The 22,525-nt window shown below is 38.1% G+C and overlaps 1 long non-coding RNA gene across 6 annotated transcripts in view; it reads right to left on the bottom strand.

Moving 5' to 3' along the window:
- Nucleotides 1-437: 437 nt before the first annotated feature.
- Nucleotides 438-22,525, bottom strand: part of LOC308197763 — a 36,200-nt gene continuing 14,112 nt past the window's right edge. For 3 of the 6 annotated variants that reach the window (XR_013953255.1, XR_013953256.1, XR_013953257.1), the window contains 4 exons: nucleotides 11,768-11,888; nucleotides 9,712-9,817; nucleotides 8,488-8,644; nucleotides 4,821-7,890 (listed from right to left, as the gene is read on the bottom strand). This is a non-coding gene — a long non-coding RNA (uncharacterized lncRNA). Of the gene's footprint in view, nucleotides 1,067-2,248; nucleotides 2,412-4,820; nucleotides 7,891-8,487; nucleotides 8,645-9,711; nucleotides 9,818-11,767; nucleotides 11,889-16,735; nucleotides 16,805-17,474; nucleotides 17,589-22,525 lie in introns of those variants that run through there. The other 3 variants (XR_013953252.1, XR_013953253.1, XR_013953254.1) reach the window with 3 other exon arrangements.

The following is a 22,525-nucleotide window of genomic DNA, read 5'->3' as shown; positions in this document are numbered from 1 at the left end:
ACTGCATATTTCTTATTTTTCTCTGTCTCTTTTTGGAGAATTCTAAGGGAAGAAAACTTCAGGTGCAGTAGCACTTCGTGTAAAGCTCATTCATTGACTGAGTAAATGCTTTAGTTTTCTGTCTGCCCTGTAAATCTGTTCTCTATTGGTTTAAATAATAGCAAGTGTATTGTGTATCTAGTCTTGCATAGAAATCTTAAACATTTTTTTAGATAGGAATTCTATTATAATATTTTATATCTTTTTTATGATTTTTTGTGTGTTTGTGTTTATATTATTACAATGATTACCATTGTCATTTCTTTTTTGATGACTGCTGATTGGTGTATAAGATGGAAGATCGGTCAGGAGTACAGATCAATTTTTATTTTCATTTTAAATAAATGTTTTGCAAATCTCAAGAGAGTAGAATCTTTCAGAACACACCAACATTTTAAAAAAAATAGAAAGAAAAATTTCTATTACTGTGGGAAAGAACTAGTAGAAAAAATCTGCTGAATTAAAAGAGAAAATGACAAAAGCACTGCTCATATAAAATCTTTCTTTGCTAGGAAAATGTTAGTACTATTTTAAATGCTGTGCATTTCATAATTGTGTCCATAAACACAACAAAGTTAATTTTATATAACAATCTGAATTGAGGCATTGACAAGATACTGAAAATGTTTTGAGAAAGAATGAGATGAATAGAGCCAAAACCAAAATATTTGGATGAATGGTCTTACTCTATAATGTGAAACTGTTCACTAACATGTTCACTTCATTACCTCCATTGAATTCCCAAAAATCATACTGGCATGTAAGAAGTAAATTCAAACATTACAACTAATGCTTTTACAAGTTAAAATGGAAACTTTCTTTCTTACACTAGTGTTTGTGCCAGGGAGCATCAAATGGCTGGCTGCTGCAATGAGGGAAGGTGAGCAGGAGCCAAGGTGACAGCAGGGCAGGAGGGCTCAGGGACCTCACCGAGCAGAGGGCAGGATGCTGAGCAGACGGTGTAGGTCAGGATCAGGCCCAGAGGCAGGGTGAGAGCCAGTCTTAGTCCCATGATCACCAGGCAAGTCTGCAGGGAGAAAGCAAGTCTGAGGTCAAGCCAGGAAGCCAAGACAACGCTGACTGGTCTCCTCAGGCTGTGCATTCATATTCCACAAACTGCTCAACACTGAACCACTTAAAAACATCTAATCCATTATCATTAGTTTTATATTAGCTTATATTATGTTTATTATTTCAAAGTAGATTGAATTCTTAACTAAATAGCATTTTAATTAATTGAAAAGGAGAGTCAGCACATTCTTTGAAAGCTCTGACTGCAGTTCTTGCGCGCATTGGCATGAACCACACACTTGAATATTCGTATCCATCACAGACATGCTGTGAAAAACAAATCCCAGATTCCTTGAGAATGTTTGCCTATGCTGTAGGAAATCCAGGATGATTTTTCTGCTGTACCATTTTCCCATTTATCACAACTAAAAGCCTTAACTCAGAACATCATGACTGCTCCAGGAGGCAACCTTAGAAACCTTCTGACCTAAGAATGCTTTTTTAGGAATTTATGGCAGGATTTTCTAGAATTTTTCCCTTTTAACAAGTGAGACAAGTTTTGAGGAGAAGCAGGAGTTGCTTTTCAAGAAATCTAATAACTGAAAAGAAAAATATCTAAAGCAGCTCTAAATCCTATGCGATGTAATTCACAATCTAAATGGGTAAGAATGCTGTAAAATAGTAGAAAGAAACAATTGTTCCTTGGCAGGTAGGAAACAGAGAGGTAAGGTGTCTTGCCCAGTATAAATTTTCTGAGTAACCATCTAGTACCTTACTCAGAAGGTTATTCTAAGCTTTTTAAAATGTGTTCCTCTTACTTTCTGTCCCATATCATAAACACTAGACAGCTGCTTGCATTCTCATAACTGTAAATCTTTAATTCTTCTTCTGTAATCAGTTTTAAACACTAGAGTATGATTTTGCTGTGATAAAGTTCTGGAAGCATAATATATAAATCTGTTTGTGATTTGTAAATGTCAGTATAAACGGTACTTGGGCATTTGATTACTGAATGCTTCAAGCATACAAACTAGTGTATTAAAACCTTAGCATTCTTGTCAGAATTATCTATTCTTAGTGCTTCTAAAAAAAATCCCTCCTATGCAGGAGGAATTTATTTCAAGATTTTTAAAATGTTCTTTCATTTAAGCTACTCTTTGTAAATTCCAGAATTTGTTTCAGCTGAAAACATACTCACATGGATCACATGCTCAAAGTAGTTTACCTCTTCAGTTTTCAGGGACAAATATGAAACAAGCAGAAGTCTGAAAGTCTTCCAGAAAATCCCAGTCATGGTCATAAACCAGCACTGAATGCAACTCCCACGTCCGTGAATATAAATAGTCAGGCTAAAGCTGTGGCTGTGAAATAAAAAGAAAACTCGCTCCATCTCACCTAACAAAATTTCAAATATTCAAAAAACCACTGCAAACAAGTATCATCTAGTTTCTGCTGGTAAAATATCCTGCTCTCTCCTTAAGTGATCCATTTCTTGCTCATCTTATCTTTTGATGGAGCCCCCCTCATCCTTCTTACTTGGATTATTGTCAGTGGAATTCAGCTTTGCCTCCTTGCTGCTATCACTGAGTGACTTCTCTAGCAGACACCTTTTTGGTTCAGTACAGACAAAAAAATGAACATCATCTTCAGCTCCACAAGTTTACAATTTAAGGTAACCTCGATGTAACCTTTTTTTTTCTGTATATTCAAAAATTGGCACTTCCACAAGGAGCTGCAGAGCAGTGCAAGTTTCAGGCTCCATTTTCATAGGGGTACAAACTGGGAGGAACAGCTCGAGCACCTTGCCACCCCTCCATGTGTTCCAGTCTCTTCTCTCAACATAGCTTGCATTGAAAAATATAAAACAAAGTTATGTACCATAGTTTTAAGCAGAACATTTGATTACTCCTTTCTTGTCTAAAGAGGACTACAAGATTAGAGTTTATACTATTTTTCTCAAGGCTAATTCAGTAGTAGCAATAATGTAGTAAACATGAAAGCAGATTTTTTTTCACTGAATAATGTACTATCCCCAGTAAAACAATCGCTCTTGGATGAATGCAAAAGAATTTTTCAACAATCTGTATTACAAAGCTGAAAAAAAAAAAAAAAGTGTAATTCCCAGGAAGTAACTCATTTTTGTTTTGTGATTTGTTTCTCCTTTTTCTTTCCTTGTTCCTGAATTTTAAGTTTGAGCAATAGCAAAGCATCTCCTTTTCATCTAATTTGCAACTGACAGCATGACACCTCTCTGGAGAAGGCTGGCTACTGAACAGTCTCTTGATTTTTATTTTAAGAATATTTTGGTTTTGTTGGTGTTTTTTTTTTTGTTTGTTTGTTTTTTCCAAATGAAAACAAAGGATAAGCAAGCATCTTATGTAGCATTACCTGTAGTCTAAAATTCTGCTATTTGTAGAAGTCTCACTGGATCCCTGAAGAAGAATAGTAACAGTCCCTCATATTCACATTCAATTAAATGAAAAAGCCACAGGAATCTTACAATTCTGCCATGGGGTAGTGGAAGGTTTCCATGGTCAGTGCAGGATATAATTAGTGAAAAACATTACTTTGGAATACATTGTCAGCAACCAGCAGGGGGAATTAGATGTTCACAGCTGCCAGTATACTTAATTTCTCACATGCAGCATGGAAAGTTTACTCCACTGCAGCTTGAGATCAAACAATGAACAAGAGTGAATTTACACGTATGTATTTTGTTCTGTTTTTCTGAGGAAATTTGAAGCAGGAATTACAGTGCAATGCAGTATTAATGGACACATTCCTGTATACATTCAATTAGCTTACAGAACACAGTATAATCTTTTTAAGGAAAAAAATTGATTTTCCACAAGAATTAAAAATGTGTTGCAGATGTGTTTGATCCTTGGTACTTTGTATGCCTCGCTTCTGCTTCAATAAAATGGATATAACATGGGCTCCTTGGTCTCCAGGGCCTACTGAGCATTGCACTACCTCAATGTTGCAATGGTCTCTTCCTTGGTAAAGGAAGAGAAAATGTTTTAAACCTAAAGAAGAGCTCTCAAACTGCTGAGACCTCTCAACACTCCCACATGAAATTCTTGTAATATCTCCTACCTTGGTTGTCAAAGCAAAGAGCACAGATTCAGTTTGGACAAATTGGGCATAAGTAGAAGAAGGAGGTGGGACACTGTGGTGTGAGTCAGTGGTGGTCATTCTGAAAGTTAATGTTGAAGCACTGTAAAATCAGCTAGTAAAAAAATGTGATGTTTCACTACTGCTTCATGGATGAATCAGTGCAGGGTAAATCCAAGCCTTGCTTACCCCCTCCAAAATAGGAACTGTTGCATATGTCAACAAGGTTTATTGATTCCACAAAGGTTTCAGAATTGAAGAAAACTACCTCCAACATCCTGCTTGCACTCCCAGGGAATGCAGCAGAGAGAACCATACTTTGTGTAGCTGACTGCTCTAACTCTCCCATACAGAAAAGCCATAACTAACACTTCTGAAGGAAGTGCAGTAAGGACAAGCATTAAACACCCACAGAGACTTGGATTTGGTCCTAATCTATGGTCAGAATATTTTTACCTAAAAAGAACACTGAATCTCCATATAGGAAAGAAATAGGTGTAAATTTCTATAACCTAGGTGCATTTGGTAATAAAAAAAGTGGCTGACTGGGTTCAGCAGACAGTCTTGCTCCATTTGTAGGGAAGTGTAGATTTTTTTGTTTCCTTTTTTTCTCTCTGCAGCTAGGATAACCAGAAGAAAGACCCAGGCTGGGATGAAATAAGCACAGAAACTTTTTTTCCTCCCAAATTCAGAAAGATTATTTAAAAAAAAAAAGTTCTCAAGCGTTTTGCATTTTGCATTTTTGAAAAATAAATACATATAATTGAAAGCAAAAAGAACACATACTTTTGCACTTAACTACTATTTGTACAATACTCAATTATGATACACTTGTTATTACAAAATTAAATAAATTGTTCAGCCTCACTAGTGAAAATCTACACTTGTGCATGCAGCGATTATAGCAATTTCAGATTAATGGCATACAGATTCCTGGTTATTAACAATATAACAGCTATGTGATTAGCATTTTCAATTAAGGAATACAATTCGTGAAGCTGATTAAGACAGCAGCACTCTCCATTGTGCACGTGCTGTATCTACAAGCTGTATAATCACCTGTAACACTGACGGAGGAGTTACTGATTAAGGAATTGGCCTCTACCCCTTGCCTCCTGCTGGTGATTGAAACCATGTACTAGACTTCTTAGTGAAGACTTTTTAAAATTGCTTCAGACATAAAATAAATTGATTCCTAGTTATTACAGGTTGTTGTACATTAAGCACACAAAAACCCCTACAAACACTGCCTCCAATTAAAAGAAAATGCTCATACATTGAGTATCTCTGCTTGGCCAAAATTTTAAATCCCAAATCCAAACAGCCTCAGGGGGCTGGATCTCATCTGTCTGTTGCGTTACAGAAAGCCCACAGTATCGTCTGTTTCCTGTTATGTATTCTTTGTTGGTTCATTAAGGGATAACATACACCGTGCCTCCAACAATAAACCTGCGGATTTAATCCTTACTTCCTACAAGCCTGAATGATGGCAACTTCTCTTCAAACATCACAGACTGTAAAACTCCCAGGAGTGAATCTCTTGTTTCAATACTGAGGGCTCAATTTCTGGGACTTCACTAATCCACACTCCCTAATGTATGCACTACCAATTTATATAAGTTTCTTACTGCTCTCATACTGTATCAAAGCAGAGTTTTCGGTGACGTGTATGTCATCAACTTCTGCTGGGCTATGGAAAGGCAATTTGATGATGTCAGGCAGCCATTTTTATGGGCAGCCAAAATCAGGCAAAGACATGCTAACGCTGTCTGCTACTCTAGACAGAGACTGATGACTACAGCAGATGCTGCACTGAAGAAAATCTGGAGGATTTTCAGGGAGGTTCTCCAGTCAAAAGAAGCTCACGGATACTTATCTTAGCCTTCATTGGTGATCTTTCTATGTCTTCATCAGAATTTACTTACCCATTTTTTGCACGAGCAGAGCCAGTACAAGTGAGGTCTATTCACATGAAATGAGCATTTCAATATAAATACCAGAAATTTTCACAGAGATATTGATCTTTGATTTAGCCCTGCCCCCATGTGGTCTCTTACAAAGTTTGCTTTTAAGCAAAGTAACTGCCTAACTCACCTTCTATTCCTATTTTCAGCTTTCCCCATCCCCTTTTTCTATAGGTTCAGCTTGGTCTACCTACCACCTCCCCTCCTTCCCATTTTTCATTCTGTTTCATTCTGGCAATTTCTAGTTAGATGTGTGCAAATATTCCCATCTTTTGTCTACGAGGTATGACAGTTGCTGCATTTTGGTAATCAGGTTTGGATTGGCAGTGAAATGTTAGATAGCACCACATTTCAGCAGAAATGCATCACAGTTTTAGCACTAGATTGGCACTAGAAATGGGACAAATTCTCAGGTCTGTTTCTGTAGTTGAGCTCTGCTCTCAGGATTCTCTCTCTTCTTCTGTGTGTAAAAAAAAAAAATAAAACAAAATAATAAGGTAGAAGCAACAGTAACCCAAGCTTGGCAAATTCTGTATAATAGCTGCCCCGATCTGCAGATTTTCACCAAATGGTGTTTGAAGTCATAGCATGAAACAGACAGGCACACTCTTTGCACCAAGGCACTGTCTCTCCTTGCACTCAGGGAGCATGCCAGATGGCATACTCCCCAGCTTCTTGCTTTTCTATTGCTTAAGACTCCATGGAGAAATGAAGAGAAGAAGGCTGAAAGGTCTGTTTATACCAGCACTGACAAGGGAGTTATACATGTCCAAGGGATCACAACAGAGGAGAGTAAGGAAGTTACACACAGTTCAGAAATAGTGCAAGTTAAACTCCATTTGCCTGTCTTACATTCCAGCATACACACACATCTACCAATGAAAATCACAGTATTTTATAGTGAAATAGAGAAGTTATTGAAATATATGTGATACGTATATATTTGTATTAGAAACTGAAATTTCAGGTCAGACTATGCAGTAGTTGTTTTTGCAGTGGAATTAATAGACCCTGACTTAAAACTTTAAAGTTACAGGTGGACACTTTAACAAAGGAAGCTTCTGATGATATACCCTGCTTCTTTTCTTAACAGGCTCATCTGGCAAAATATTGTATGATCTTCCTTACTGAATTACAGTTCACTGCAGCTCCTGAGGTACAGGACAGTTACCCTACACTCAAAGAGACTGCATTCAGGCTTCTCTAACCTATTTTAAAGGGTTCTAATGTCCCACGTCATCGCTGGAGACACCATATATCCTAGTCAAATAACAACTGTACTTCTAAATAATAGCAAACTATTTTTTAAAAGCACATACATGTGTTTCTCCAAAATAATTTCTTCTCAGAAAATGCAGTAGCTTTTTGCAGACACCTATCTGCCAACCACATTCCTGCCTTCTGTTCTGTCATCTTGACACCAGCTCTACACCTTAAAACCTAGAGATAAATGCTGCCTGTGAAGTTGCCTGACCTCCTACTCTGATCAACAAACAGAGGTCATTCTTTCCTTTTTGCTAGCAACACACTACTTTTTTCCTGATACCTTTGTAGTCCCAGGTCCATGGACCTCTTTGCTGGAGGGATTCCACCTTTACTGATTCCACCTCGTATCTTTGCAGAAAGATTTTGCTCTCCATCCTCTTCTCCAGATGCACCACACTGATCCATCCCCAGGAGACTCTTACAGCCAAGTATTCGTGGATATACTTCTCTTCAGTGTCCATTTCTTCATTTCAGGAACAGAAAAACTACATGATGTCTTGAAACAAGCAAAGCAGAAAAATCTCCTATGTAAAAGAGAGTATATTCCTCTTCCCTTCAAGAAGTTGACTGTGTTATGCCCCAGCATAACCTTAGTACCAGTCAGAAATAGTTATAAATAAGTACTTCTGACTACAGATGCTGACTTCTGATGATAAACTACTTAATCATTAGCTAATGGCTCTCTTACAGTCAGCTATACCAGTGCCAGTGTCTGCTGGCTCAAGCTGCCCTATGTGCCCTTGCGTTAATTACTTTGACTAACTACAGGAGAGACTTATTAAATTTACTGATTGCAGTGTCCATAAACCAATATTTTCTAATTCTTCTACATCAATAAGCAGAGTACTGCTCTCTTTAGCACTGATTATTTTTTATTGGCTTATACAGTCTTTGTGCAAACTCGGTGAAATTACCCTTTGTTTACAGGGCCAACACAGGGCACGCCAAGATTCAGTTGTGCGTACTTTTTATGGCCCTCTCCAGGGGGCAATTTTTCTTCCAACTTCAAGGTTTTAGCACTTGGCAATCACTAAAAAAGGCAAATATCAGATACCTTTGGTATTTTAATATATAGAACCATTAAAATATCTACCTCATTCCAGTTACATCTTCTTCCAATTTCACTGAACCATTCTTACAATTTACAGAGATGCTGTAACAGTTCAGACATCATGAACAGTGCCATTCTCAATTTCTTTCAAGAACAAGACAATGCCATATCATCACTGGGTATCAGTACACCCCTTGATCTGTCAATTATGAAAAGAAAAACATTAGTGAAGTCAGACACATCTTCAGCATTACTAATTTTAATGCCAGTATATTTGTTAGTTTGCATGTGTATATCAGGAAATAAATTATTTCAATCTGCTTCTATATTATATTTTCCATCCTCTCCCATCGCTGACTAATTTCTAAAATTCCTGTCTCTTCATTTAACCACAGGTTATTGCATTTTGGTCTTCCAAGACTGAAACTTTAAATGTTATCTTTGTTTAGCATATCTTGTACTCCAAATGTCACCCTTCTGCCAGGTGCATTAAACTTTGGTCTCTGAGGTCCAGAGTTGGTGACTGCCTTTCTCCACTTTTAATTAGTGTAATTGCTTATCTCTGTGCTTCACCAGTTGCTGTTGGTAGAATCCGGAGAAGGGAGCTGTACAGTATTGCTTCCATTACCACAAGGTAACAAACCCAAGGATTCACATTTATTTGAAAGACAATCTGAAATGGAACAACTCTAATTTCTGATGCCTCTAACGCATTATCTTCCCTTTCTGTAATTCCCTTTAGCTCTTGTGATAGTTGTCTTGAGTAAGAGTCTGTGTGGCAGCACAGCCCAGACTGCTCAGTACAGGAGGATTAAGGGGTCATTAAACACCTTGGTACTCAGTTCTGGAGGGAACACAGCATAATTAGGATAAGGACCCAAGGCTTTCTAAGGTACAGTAACTTCCCCTGACTGCTTTGCTTTATAGCATTGCCTAGAATTTCAGCAGAGCTCCAGCCTTCTCTAACAACCATTTGCAGTTCAAGTGCCCCTGCACAGTGTGCCACATACTTCGCCAAGGAGCTTTCAGAAGGCAACACCTGATTGTACCCGAGCTGAAAGAACTTTTCACTGCCAAATGAGAGAACCTTAGAGACATTTACCTTTATTTGGAGTAAGGAATGTTAGATCACAATACATTTTTAAAAGTTATTTATACTGAAAATTATTTGTAATGTATTCCAAACATGAACAAAAGACCAAATTACTACACTACAGTTTTGTCACCCATCTGGTATTTCAGCAGGCACAGGAATGTGATAGTTACCTCGTATCATCATGCAGCACAGAGTTTTGTGAGTCCATGGTGTTCTGGAAGTAAGCCAGGCAATAAAATAATTTTGGATTTGGACATGAGACAGAAATAAATTATCCTGAATATTAAAGAAGAAGAAAGAAATAGAGTTGACCAAAAAAAAAAAAAAGGAACATAATTGACCATGCTAGAATAAAAATCACAGTGTTTTAGAAATTACTGGTCATTTTTCTAATACTGCAGCTAGAAAGATATTGAAGAACCTAAAACCAAATGGCCTTATTTTCAGTGATTCTGGGCATTCATTCATGCAGCTAGAGTGGTTTCTGCTCAGTTTATCTGCTATTTCTTTCCTTGTACAAGAAATAATTTCCCACACTACTGTCTGTCACCTCTCACAGTGTTATGACTACAAGCCATCAAAACCTTACAATGAAGCAGATTTCTATTAGAAAATGACGATTAGTTAAAAAAAAATGCATGTTTTATGGCGAAGGCACAGTTTTTGAAAATTTCTTAAAGCTTTTCTTCTCAGAACCTGGGTCAGGCTTTTCAACTTTGGAGTATACCCAACTTGCAATCATTTATAATGGTTCACCCAAGGAACCAGAAGACTTAAGAATCCCATTGTGTATTAAAGATTTTAGGGTCAAGGCAGTACTTGGGATTTAATATATCTAGTTTCTCTGTCACAAAACCACGATATTGAAAACTACAAGCTTTCTACTTCAAGATAGTGATATTAATAATTAAATAAATAAATAAAAATATCAGGCCTACCAACTCATATCTACAATTGTCTAGTCACAAGACTAGATTTCTCAGTTTCACTGCTGCTTTTGGGAGAGCTTACATCGAGAATTTTGATGGGGTTAACTCAAAATTGAGGTGGAAATCATAAAATGTGTTTTAGCCAAACCTTAGAGTCCTGAGCAGAAACTTCTATGTCCATAGGACAACTACCTCCACCCCAGTCTACCTTGCCTAAAAGAATGAAAGGCCCACATCCTAACTTCCCCTCCAGACATTTTCCAAAGCTCACTCTGCTTTACTTCTCCCAACACTTCCTCAACTAGGAGTTGGACTCGATGATCCTTATGGGTCCCTTCCAACTCGGGATATTCTATGATTCTAACTACCTGATCAAAATTATTTACCCCAAAGATTCAAAAGTTACTGACTTCTAAAACCTTCCCTCTACAAATGAATCAATAGAAAAAATAATAAAATAAAATACATAGCTCATCACTCATTCCCATCACTCATTTACATCCACTGAGAGTGATCAGAAAAACAGAGACACTCTCAATGTTGTAAGCTTCCCAGGACACACGCCAGATGGAATACCATGTGTATGGATAGATACCTGTACATCAGAGGTCTCCAAAAGCACGACATAAAAAAAATCAGTTAACACATAGGCAAGGTAGGCAATGCTTTTTATATAAATTTAAGACCTCAGGATACATTTCTAAAAGTGGCTTAAAATGTTAACTGTGATTTTCTTTTTTCCTGTTTCTTAATAGTCAGTATTGATTGGCCAGCCTTAATATAGCACTGTGCATGCAAACTAGGTACAAAATTGTTGTTAGCACTAGAAAATCACCTGCCGTTAAGCTGCATACTGCAGATGCAAATTTAGCATGCTCATAAATGGAAAGCTTGAGAGGAGTACAGAATGTCCCTAGAACTACAGCTCAGAATATTAATCAGCTTGAAATATATTTAGACTGAATGAGATGGGATTAATAATGTCTCAGAGATAATAGATCTTTTTTCTTTAGATAGTCAATCCAGGTTTTACTTTATTACTATTTTATAGCTGTTTGGTGGGCCATCTGAAACAAATGGGAGGTTCCAAAGTTTCCTAGTGAGCAGTTTTGCCCACATTTCAAGACCTCTCATCTCAAACAGCATTCGTGGTCCCAGCTGAGCAGTGAAAGGCTGAGTGAGCAAAAGCATTTCAGGGCGAGATTTCCAAAGGCTGGCTCATGGCATTGGCTTAGACTCAGAAAGCCCTTTGCTTCTCCCCACCCACATCAAGGCTGGAGGGCTCTTAGTGACTTACCCAGGATGATTCTTCCTCACCACGCCAGCACTGCCAAATTCTCCACAGCACACTGACATGGCTTCAGTAGGAAAGGCTGAGAGGAAGCGTACCTCCAGAATCCAGTGGTTACAGTGCCCTCCTGGAAAACAGAGATACAGACTCAAAACTTTTCTTTGTATGCAAAGGGCAATTTGCTAAACCAGCTTTCCTGATGTATGCAACCTGTGCATGACGTCAGAGGACTCATTCCTCTCCTCTTCATCCTGGAAAGTGAGGTCATGTACCAAGAGAAGGTCTAAGGTATTGGGGGTGTTAAACACAGCGCAGTGCAACAGCTGTGCTAGCTGCTGTGGATCAACCTGAACTAAGGCTTCTTGCCTCAAAAGGCTGAAATCCAGCCTCGTCTTCTCCCATATTTTGGCTACATGCTTCACATACTCTGGCTCTAACACTTGACTTATCCCTGAGTAAGTGGGTGCATCTGATTGAATGTGAATGATATGCAGGAGAGAAAGTTGTCTGTTTTTTGCTGAATTGGATATCTGTGGGCTTAGTAAGCAAAATGTTCTCACTAACGGGACCACATCAGCACAGATGGCAGAAGGGAAGCAGGGGAGGATACATTTTGGACTAAGCAAGGAGTGGGACATCTCTGGACACCAAGTCAGCTTAGCAGTCTCATGAAACCTTCCCACAGATCCTTTTTTAAGTCTGAATCCAAGATGAGACACCCCACTTGTCAGTGTCGATCTAAAGTTAAGAAGCTCTCTGAACAGCACAATTATTCTTTATACTTCCTCCATCACATGCTTAACTCAGCATTCTCACATCTCCTGCAGGCACCAGGTTACACGTTTCAAAAAAGAGCTTTACCTGAGACTCAGATCTCTAAGGGCATTTAAGTGGATGCCTCCCACTGTTTTCAATTAAAAAGTCAAGAGCTTAAATACCTCTGAAAATTTCATCGTGTAAGTCCTCTTTCTGTAGCTCAGCACTCAAGGTTTTACTTCCTAGGCCAGGGACTACCATTTTTAGTTACAAAAGGCTTACATTCAGACTTTACTGATGGCATAAATGCAAGATTTCAATTTCTGAGAAGTGATTTTGAAATATGAGATAAATATGCCACAGTTCCTATGCAGCATGGTTTCCAACTTCTTTTACTGCTGACTATCATCCTAAAATGAGATTTTATACAACCCAACCTAAAAATGGAAGTTTATAATAGAACTGCTGATAGACCCTTTGTAATATGTTATACATTAATGTTTTTAAAAGTCCTTGCTTGCAATCTAATTAAAACACACACACAGAGGAGAATGAAACATGGCCACTAAGACAGTTTTTTCACCGTGAAAAGATCTTAGGGTATTTCCACTTAAATGCATTACCTGAGGGTAATTCCCCTTTCAGTTGCCAGCAAAAAAAAAGTGTTATCTTGATAAAATAAAATTGCCTCAAGGAACTTGACAAAAGTTGAACTCTTCTACTAATGAGATTTTAATGAGCTACCCAGTGAAGATGAGAGAATTACAGCAGGATTATTACTTTTCTCTTTTACACCTACTGGTGTATCATGATGGACCAAATATATCTCTATGAATGTATCTGGTTTTCTTAATGGTCTTACAGTAGGGCTTAATTAGACCTTGTACTTTTTGTTGCAATTCTAAATATTAATTACAAAAACACCTTTGTTCTTTCTTCTCAAGAGCAATACCTGTTACTCTTAACCCTGAGTCAACCAAGTGGATGCATTTTCCAGCTTTAATATTTAGCTAGTGTTGGCCAAACAACCTCATTTCAGTTTGTTTTTCATCATGAAAAATTTCAACACAAAGCACAACTTCATCTTAACTATGCATTAATTACAATACTTCAGCCTTTCTTCCCAGAAATCAAAAAGGATTGGCTTCTTCCTGCCTCTCACCTTCCTATCCCAAATTCTCAGCTTATTTTGTCAGTTTGCTCTCCTCTGAGGGTGGACCTGGGCAGATTCAGCACACTAGCATGCATGGATCAGAGACGGCATGAAGAATGCTCATTCTTCCATGGGTTGGCCAACATGTCTTGTTATCAGGATTATGATCATACAGATTCGGGTGCAGAAAGGAATTTTCCTTAACATGGACTGACAAGGATCTCGCGATTATGAGGGGAGAAACAAGAAAAACAGAAAGAAAATTATCTCCTGTGGTGGTTTTACTCGGGTGGGCAGCCGAGCTCCACCACAACCGCTCTCTCATTCCCCCTCCTCAAAGGGGAAGGGGGAGAAAAATACAATGCAAAGTGCTCAAGGGTTGAGATAAGGACAGGGAGGTCGCACAGTAATTATCATGACGGGCAAAACAGACTCAGCATAGGGAGATAGTAAGTTTTATTGCTTATTACTAACAAGCTAGAGAAGCGAGAAACAAAGGAAAGAAACCAAAAAGGCCTTCCCCCCCATCCACCCTCTTCCACCTCCTCCCCCTGAGTGTCGCTCTGAAGGCATCTGGCAAATGCAGAAATATCAGGAGTAAGACAGGAAATATATTCTACAAAAATACCATTCAGGGAAAAAGCAAAACAAAACAGAACAAAAAAAGTTTCAACATGTCTCCTTCCCTCTAGAATTAGCCCAGCTGTTTCACATGGAGCTTATCTTGACCTAGCACTATTTCTCGTTCAAGTTTGTCTTGCGGTGAGACACTAAAATATCTGTTAAAAAAAAAAGTCACTATCTGCTAAGAATGTGATTAGAAGCTAAGCAGGCCTTCATGTATCACTGATTTTGATGTCTGTAGTATCTCAGAGGACAAGGAGATGAAAAACTCAGCTTTTTAAAACTTCTCAGAAAAGTGCATCAGGCTTCACTTCCAGAAAACGTTTAAAATGTATTTATGTCAGTGAGACTTAAACGTGTGCTTACACTTTGCTGAATAGAGATGAGGAACGCAACAAGGTTTAGGAGTAGAGGAAGGGCTGCCCATATGAAATGAATAGCTAAAGCCAATTTAATGGTAATTTAACAGTTCCTGCTGCCCCCCAGCAAGCTTATAGTGAAGTGAAACATAGGAAGTATGTCAACACAGTCAATGTGTTATATCATCTCCTATGCATCTCAAAAATAGATGGATCTTCAACCAGTGTCACTTGTCACCCTCCATGGTACTTCCTAACTCTATAGTTCAAAACAGATTCTAAGGACTGAGGGTACTCTGATCTCAGAAATACCCATTAGATCTAGATTTTCTGATGTTGACTTCAACTTGTTATCAATATGTCACCTATTTACTCATGTACAAACCCCTTTGGATACTTTATTCAGGGATTTATTCTGTACCACGCAGGTCTCCTTACCATGTCACCCACAGACTTTCCCACAGAATGCCAATTGCTGTTACTGGCATTCCTGAATGCTGTTACTAGAAGACTCCAGTTCCTTCTCTCCACACCCTCTCCCCAAGAAAGACAATGGGTGCACAGGGGAAAGGACTGCTGTGAGTATTCCCACTAACTGCAGGAGACACAATAAGAAGCGATTCTTATTTGGTACCTGACAAATTATGCTTCAAATCAATGAGAATCTCAACAGTCACCTCAGTGGCAATAAGAAGAAGTAATCTTCTTTTATACTTAAAAATCAAGGGAGAAGAAGAAAGCAATTCTTCTTTAATCTAAGAAATTTTTAGACATCTACAGCCTCTACATACTTTTAATTCAAGATTCTCTTGTCTCCTGCAGTAGTAACTTTTAATAATAAATAAATAAATGCTACCACAAAAGTAAAATAAATAAATAAAATAAAATAAAAACTATGACATACTAATTACACACAATTTGGGAGGAAATTGAATTGCTATGATCACTGACAGGGAAAAACAATATGACACGGTATTTGTTCAGAACAAATATAAAAGTAAAAGCCAAGAACAAACAAGATTAACATTTATCTTTGAGCTCATAGGTTGCTGGTTTTAATTAGAAACAAATAGACAAACAGACTCAGCAAAAGCTGACCACCTCAAATAGTTCAGAAACAACTTCTTCATGTCTCTTCAGAGAATATTTACAATTGCAAATCAAATCAAAGGAAAAAAAAAAAAGAAAAAAAAAAGGAGTAGCAGTAGCCTCCTCCAGTCAGAATAAAACCCAGTTCTATCGGCAGTATTGAAGCTATTTTAGGTATTTTCAATTAGTAAGTCCTCTTACACCAAAATCAACAAAAAGATCGTTAACTACTAATTTTTACTAGGCATCTTAATATGTACTTTTCAAAGAATTTTAGAAATAAGCTAAGTGTTATTTGCTTCCTCTTACAGAAGGCTACGGCACAGAGAGATGCAATGTTACCCAAGGTCAGGAAGGTTGGCAGCAGAGCTGGAACAATGCCCAGTGGAGTGTAATATTCTATGGTCCCCTAATCCAGAAGGCAATCAGGAGACACCACTGCCCCTTGAGAACTGGTTTGGCCTGAGGAGCTATTTATACTACTGAAAACACCCTTAATCAGCTAATCTGGATGCTGTGCAGCGAGGAATCTAAAACAGGATATTTTAAGTTCTTATCCCAAGCACCTAAGTAAACAATAAACATGTTCCATTGCCTGTTCATTTTCCCTCTATACTCATCTACAGATGCACCATCTTTACCATTCTCTACCTTACTCAGTACATTTGCATTATTTAAAAAAAAAAAAATGTGGAAATAATTTTTCATAAGCTACACAAAATCAGCCCTTCTCTAAGATGATACTGTTTCCAGTGTTTGGCTTCTCCACTCCCCCACATTACAGATACTCTAAAATGGCAGAGGGACTCTGTTGGATATGATTTATTGCCTTGATTTATTGAACTGAGCAATGACAGAGCTCCCGCTTGACAAGTTTTCGTTTCTTCGTGGCAAGTAATTAGCCTTCATATTGCCAAAGGGCTCTTCAGCTGCCCTGTCAATGCTGTTCCAACCTAATGAAAATACAGCATCTTATCATAGTAAGACATTTACATTATTCACATACTGCTTTCCAGTGGCCTCTCATTAACTCTAGCCTGCTTAACTTTGCTGGTTTATTTGCTGCAAAAGAACAGAAAAATACTCAGGAAGGAAAGATATCATTCAGCTGCAACCTTGCCTTGCTGCTGGGCTAAATCAAAGTCTTCTGACACCCCTATGCCAATGATTTTAAAGAGACTGTGTGAGGATACATAATCTAACACACAATTTGAGCAATACATTTACTCATTTGCCTTCATGCAGCTGCATCTTGTTATTTAGCACAACCCCAAATAACAGGTAGTGTTATAATCCACACCTCATCAGAGTCATAATCCCTTTCTACTTTGTCCTCCCGACAGGCAGTTTACAGCTATCTGATCCCAATGTTGAATTCCTCTCCTGCCAAGCTGCCAGCTCTCTAGCCAGCAAACAAAATCTATAACCACATCCCTGCCTGTCCCCTAACTACCTGGGGACGTGATAACTGACAGTAGTTCAACAACCTTGCTAACTCTTTCAGGCTGGGACCAAGCCCTGCAGGCAGACAATCCAGATGGGATGGAAGAGGAGCTGTGATGGCATGGTATGCAGGCCACAGCTCTGCCAGCTTTATATAGAGGGAGATGGTCTGTTAATCCCGTCAGATCCCACAAACAGTGCTTTGTCCAGACTAGTATTAACATCCCACTGGATGTTTGTAAAATATAAAGTGCCTCAACACCTTAGAACATGTCATGCACAGACCTACCCAAACGAATAGCCAGTGCAGGTGCCAAGAGCAATTTTGTCTAGCAGCAGAATCTTCAGCAAGGCCGTACAAGGCCATCTAGTCAGTGATCATTAGTTAGGAAGATGGTTACATCTGTGTGCAAGAAAAAGCATATGTTGAAAGTGAATAGACAACCTGACAAAATATATGAATTCAGCTGGGCTCTTTTATAAATTTACAGGAATACTAAATCCTTTCAGAATTTAATTTCTCTTCTTTATCTTTGCAACTCACAGATTAGGATTATTTTAGAGCACAACAAATTATTTCATGATTTGCCTTGGCTTTCTCCTGTTCTGTTTCCCCCACCTGGCAATAAATTTTGTTCTTGTTTCTCAGAAAACCCATGACACAAGATCATTGATCTTTCCATTGACTCTCAGCCTGGACTGCTGGAGAGAGCAAGGAGGAAGCAAAGCATCATTAAGAAACTACCGAGGGAAATATATATATATATATATATATATATATATATACACACATACATACATATATTTCCCTGGAATGGATGAAAGGATGCTGGAGAAGTATGAATATCACCTTGTGAACTTCAAAGCTCTCAATGGATTGCTCAATACCTAGCCAACAGTTTCAGTCTACCACAAACAAGTAGAAAAAAAAGGGATGAATCCTGCTAGGAAACCAGCATCTGGCAAAGATACTGCTTTAAAAAGCTATTTTCTTTGCAAAAGCTATCTTTCTTGCTTACTAGCCAATGGGTTATTCAGTGTGTTTAAATTCAAGAAGCTAACTTGCATCTGGTCTGCTGGAGCCTTATTCAGTTTATGCCAGATAATGGTCTAACCCTAGGTGGATGCAAAATTGTAAAATGGGGGATAAGGCCCCCACAACCATGTTATGCTACTCCGGCCTTCTTCAGATCCTGCCTTCCCCAGGAGACATGAGGAGGGGAAAGCAAGTCCCACTGCCCTCTGCTTAATCCTAACAGAGGAAGATAGTGAGGAGAAGGTGAAATGCACTTTCAATCTCTGCTATCCCACTGGATTGCACAACTGAGAAATACAGATGGTAATATTCATGAACTGGGCATGTGACTCCCAGCACATTCCCCACCACTAAATGAGAGATAATAGAAAATAAAATTGTCCCTTAAATCCCACATTCTTCCTCACAGATCTTTTGGGGATGCTAAAGGCACGTGCAACTCCTAATTCTTGTCCATCAAAAGGTTTTCTGCTTCTGCCTTTCACCATCCATTGGATGAATAGCCTGCCTGTTACTTCTTTGTCCAATTTTATCTTTCAGAATAAAAACTTTCTGAGGTAAAACTCCTGTCCAGAAGATCAAAGCCTAAAATGGATACGACATTCTGTCTGCTCAGGTTTATTTTCACTGGTATTGCCTTTGATACTAACACTGCATCTTCCTTTCAAACTGAAAAGCACCTAGAACATTTTCTACTGCACATTAAAAAAAAATAATCATCATCATAAAACATTGCTTAGGAAGCAGTGACCAACAAAAACAGAGCTGTCCTACAAACATGTATTCTGCCAAAAAATAAGTGTTGATTAAATTCCTACTATACACTTTAAGTGTTGTTATTCCAGCTGTGAGCAACTGCATGTTTCATCTTGAGCTTGCTTTTCAAGGCACTACTAATGCCTTAGGAGGGTCTTTAGTCATAGCTCCTTGCTTATTTCAGAAATTTTCCCATGCTGTGCTATTGTGCATAAAGGAACTTTGGAAACTGTCAGAAGGCAGACATTGGGCTTCTAACGCTTGGGCCAAAGCCTGCAGATAAGTAGGGTTGCAGTGACCAAAGTAAACATGCTATATTTCTTCTAATTGCTTTTTTTTTCATTTTCAATCTGAATATTCAGTGATAAAAACCTATTGAAATGTCAGGGTAGGGGAAGGAAGAAGAGTGAGAATAGAAAAGTAATTACTTTCTGTGGGCCTTTTCCAAGTTTGCTTAAGCACTAAAGGAGGTTCAGTGGCAAAGTCTTGGAAAGGAGCGAAAGTCCTGCGTTTTCATCTGAAAGAGTGAACAGGAAAAGATAAATATGCTAAGCTTGCCTAATACTTAAATCCTAAATATAAATAGGGAAAAAAAAAAAAAAAACGCTGAAAGTTATGGGAAAATAAAGTACATTTGTAAGGATTTTGATGACTAAAGAATAATTTGGTAAGCTCCTTCTGTTCTTCCCTTCTGACCACTTTATTATCAATTTCATTCTTACTTGTCTATTAAACTTCTATGCCACTCACGTAAGCACTGAGGAGCTTTCTTGCAAGTAGAGAACTTTATAGAAGATAAAAGAGGGTTCCCCAGGATGTGGGTGTTTTGCAGTCTCATTGATGCCTTTTTGTCTCTCTGTTCTGCTTTTCCTTACAGTTTTTCTCCTTACACTACGACACTTTGTTACGTTTCTGCCATCTCTGACAGCCTCATTCCTGCAACTCTTTTTTTTTCCAGAGAGTTTCTCTCTCTTCCTGTGCCTTATACTTCATTACTTCTTCCTTTGGCCACATCAAAGGACATCTTTCTCAATTCCCTGTGATGAGGGGTTGCCATTCGCTGTTGCATTTAACCCATCCCCAATCAGTGTTGTCATTTTTCTTCTCAAGTTCACTCTACCATTCAACTTAAACCCAGAGTTGTTTGCAACAGTCCTCACTCTGGTTTCCTCATGTACTTTCAAGTACAGCCTAACTGTGAAGAGGTATCCTCAGAGATGACAATTCATGTCTAGCAACCAGTCTCTGAAAAGCTGTTTGTACTCAGCCTGGCCCAAGAACTTGTGAAAAAGCTATTTATCAGTGAATTCTTTCAGTTCTGAATATTGTCAAAGATCTCTGAGACTAATGGTCCAATTTGCTAAAGGTGGGGTTCAACCAAGACCTAGATGTGCAGATACAGGTGCCAGCTTAAAGGCAATGGCAGTGTAGAAGGTGAGCACTACCTATTATTGGATTTTGACAGGCCAGCACTGGCACTGAGTCCTACAAGCTGCTGAGTTAGTAATGAGTACAGGATGGGAACTAAGACATCCCTCAGGATAAGACTGATGCCCTTCTGAACCAGAGATATGAAGAGTCTATTCTCAGAGAGGCCGAGTCAAGAGGAACTGCAGGTAATCAGCATCACTTAACAGCTTTTCCTCCCTAAACCACCCACAAATGTGAATCCCTTTGGATTGTTTAGCTTCTGTGAATTACCAGCTGTGTTCATCAGAAACCTTTTAAAGTACACCTTTCTCAAGCATACTCTAGCAAATATATATATATATATATATTCTTCTGCAGAGTTCTTAACTACAGTGATATTTTCAACCCACTAATGTCTTACAGCCCACCGTGCAATACACGAGTTTAATATAGAGATTCTGCTTGCTGAAGAACAAATACAAAACAAACTTAATACTTTAATCTCTTCAGTTTTAATAATATTTTTCAGCATTTTCCCTCTTCTTCTGTTTAAAATTCTTCTAAAAGCATTACTTGACATAAAGGGGAAAACAAAAGAGTTACAAGCATGAGCCAATTTTTATCTTCACAACTAATGCCTGAGATATCTTTGAGAAGCCCACTCCTCTAACCCATGCAGTCCAGTGAAGGATTCTCCCAAAATGAGATAGGAAGGAGTTTTGCCTGATTAAATGCCTTGGACCCCTGCAATCTCACACATAGACACATAGCTCATGAAGTAAGCTCTGAAAGTCAGAACAAAAACATAATGGGATGTCATAACTGCTGCAAGATGGTATTTGGATTCATTTCTAATAAACAGACTTTTCTCATCACTTTGTCACATCTAGATTAGGTGTCCAGCCTCTAAGAGGTTTCAGCTGCTATATACAATAAACATTTTCCATCACATGAAAAGAGATGGGACTCAAACCGTAAATGATCATACATCCCAAACACCAACCAGAAGAGCTAATGGAAAACTCACTTCTATGGGAAGAATTCCCTTATCCTATCTATGTGTCTGTCACAGAAAGCAGATTAGAGGAGTAAATATGGTACCAGACACATGGTACTGACTCATGCTGGATGACATTACTCATAGCACTAGCATGATTAAGAGATTAAGATAGCTTGGGGATAATATATCTTCTTTTTTCTTGCAACGTGTTTGTTTAATTCCAGAAATTGCATCAAAAAAAAAATAAAAATAAAAACAGAAGATAAGTATGCTCCTCAGTGGCATTTGAGTCACAAAGTAAGGAAACAGTAAGATGAAATGCTTTTAGAGTAATTTGAGATATTAGAGTTTCTGTCACAGAAACTATATAAAGTGCAAAAGAATTAGTGCAGCTAATTCATGCATCTAATCTTTTGGACAATGTCGTTCTATGTATGTTCCAGTTGTCCCTACGCAAAATGGCTGGTGTGAAATCCTTACAGGAGGAGCTAAACCAAAGGTTTCTATGCCTGGATCTCCATGTATTTTCTACCAGAATGAAAGTTAATCACAGAGGGTTAAAACAAACACGTGTGGAAGTGGAAATTATTGGCCTGTATCTTTAGCTGCAATGACAGAAAAGAAACATAAGTACTTCTCTGAATATTTAAAATTTCTGCTATTGAAAGAAAAGAGAAAATCCCAGCATGTCAATAAACCTTTATGTCAGTACTCATCTTTGAAATGTGTATGGCATATAAGAATTATCCGGTGCACTTTGACCAGTGTTTTCTGCTATATATTAACACTGACCTAGCTGTTTTTACAGCTACTGAAGACCCTATTTCTAACTAAGAATTTTGGCATTCCAAAATACAGTCCAAGACTTAAGAATGGAAACAAGATACATTAATAATAAAAGACTGGGTAAGAGTATTTTAAAAATTTTTATATAACTTCAAAAAGATCAGTTGATTTCTTTTGTGTCTTCTGGTAAGGGCCTATTTAAAGCAAATCAAACTATGGGAGATATTCATTATAATAAATTATATAATAAATGTATTATAATTAGTATGTTATCACCTGTTGATTTTCTTTATCTGCTACAATGAGATGAAAAAAAATTTAAAAGGTCATTTTCATTAGATGTTTCTTCATT

Source organism: Anser brachyrhynchus (genome assembly GCF_964034855.1).
Source record: "Anser brachyrhynchus genome assembly, chromosome: 7".
NCBI classification, from domain to species: domain Eukaryota; kingdom Metazoa; phylum Chordata; class Aves; order Anseriformes; family Anatidae; genus Anser; species Anser brachyrhynchus.
The sequence above is the reverse complement of the archived record's forward strand: the minus strand, read 5'-3'. Positions and strand labels throughout refer to the sequence as shown.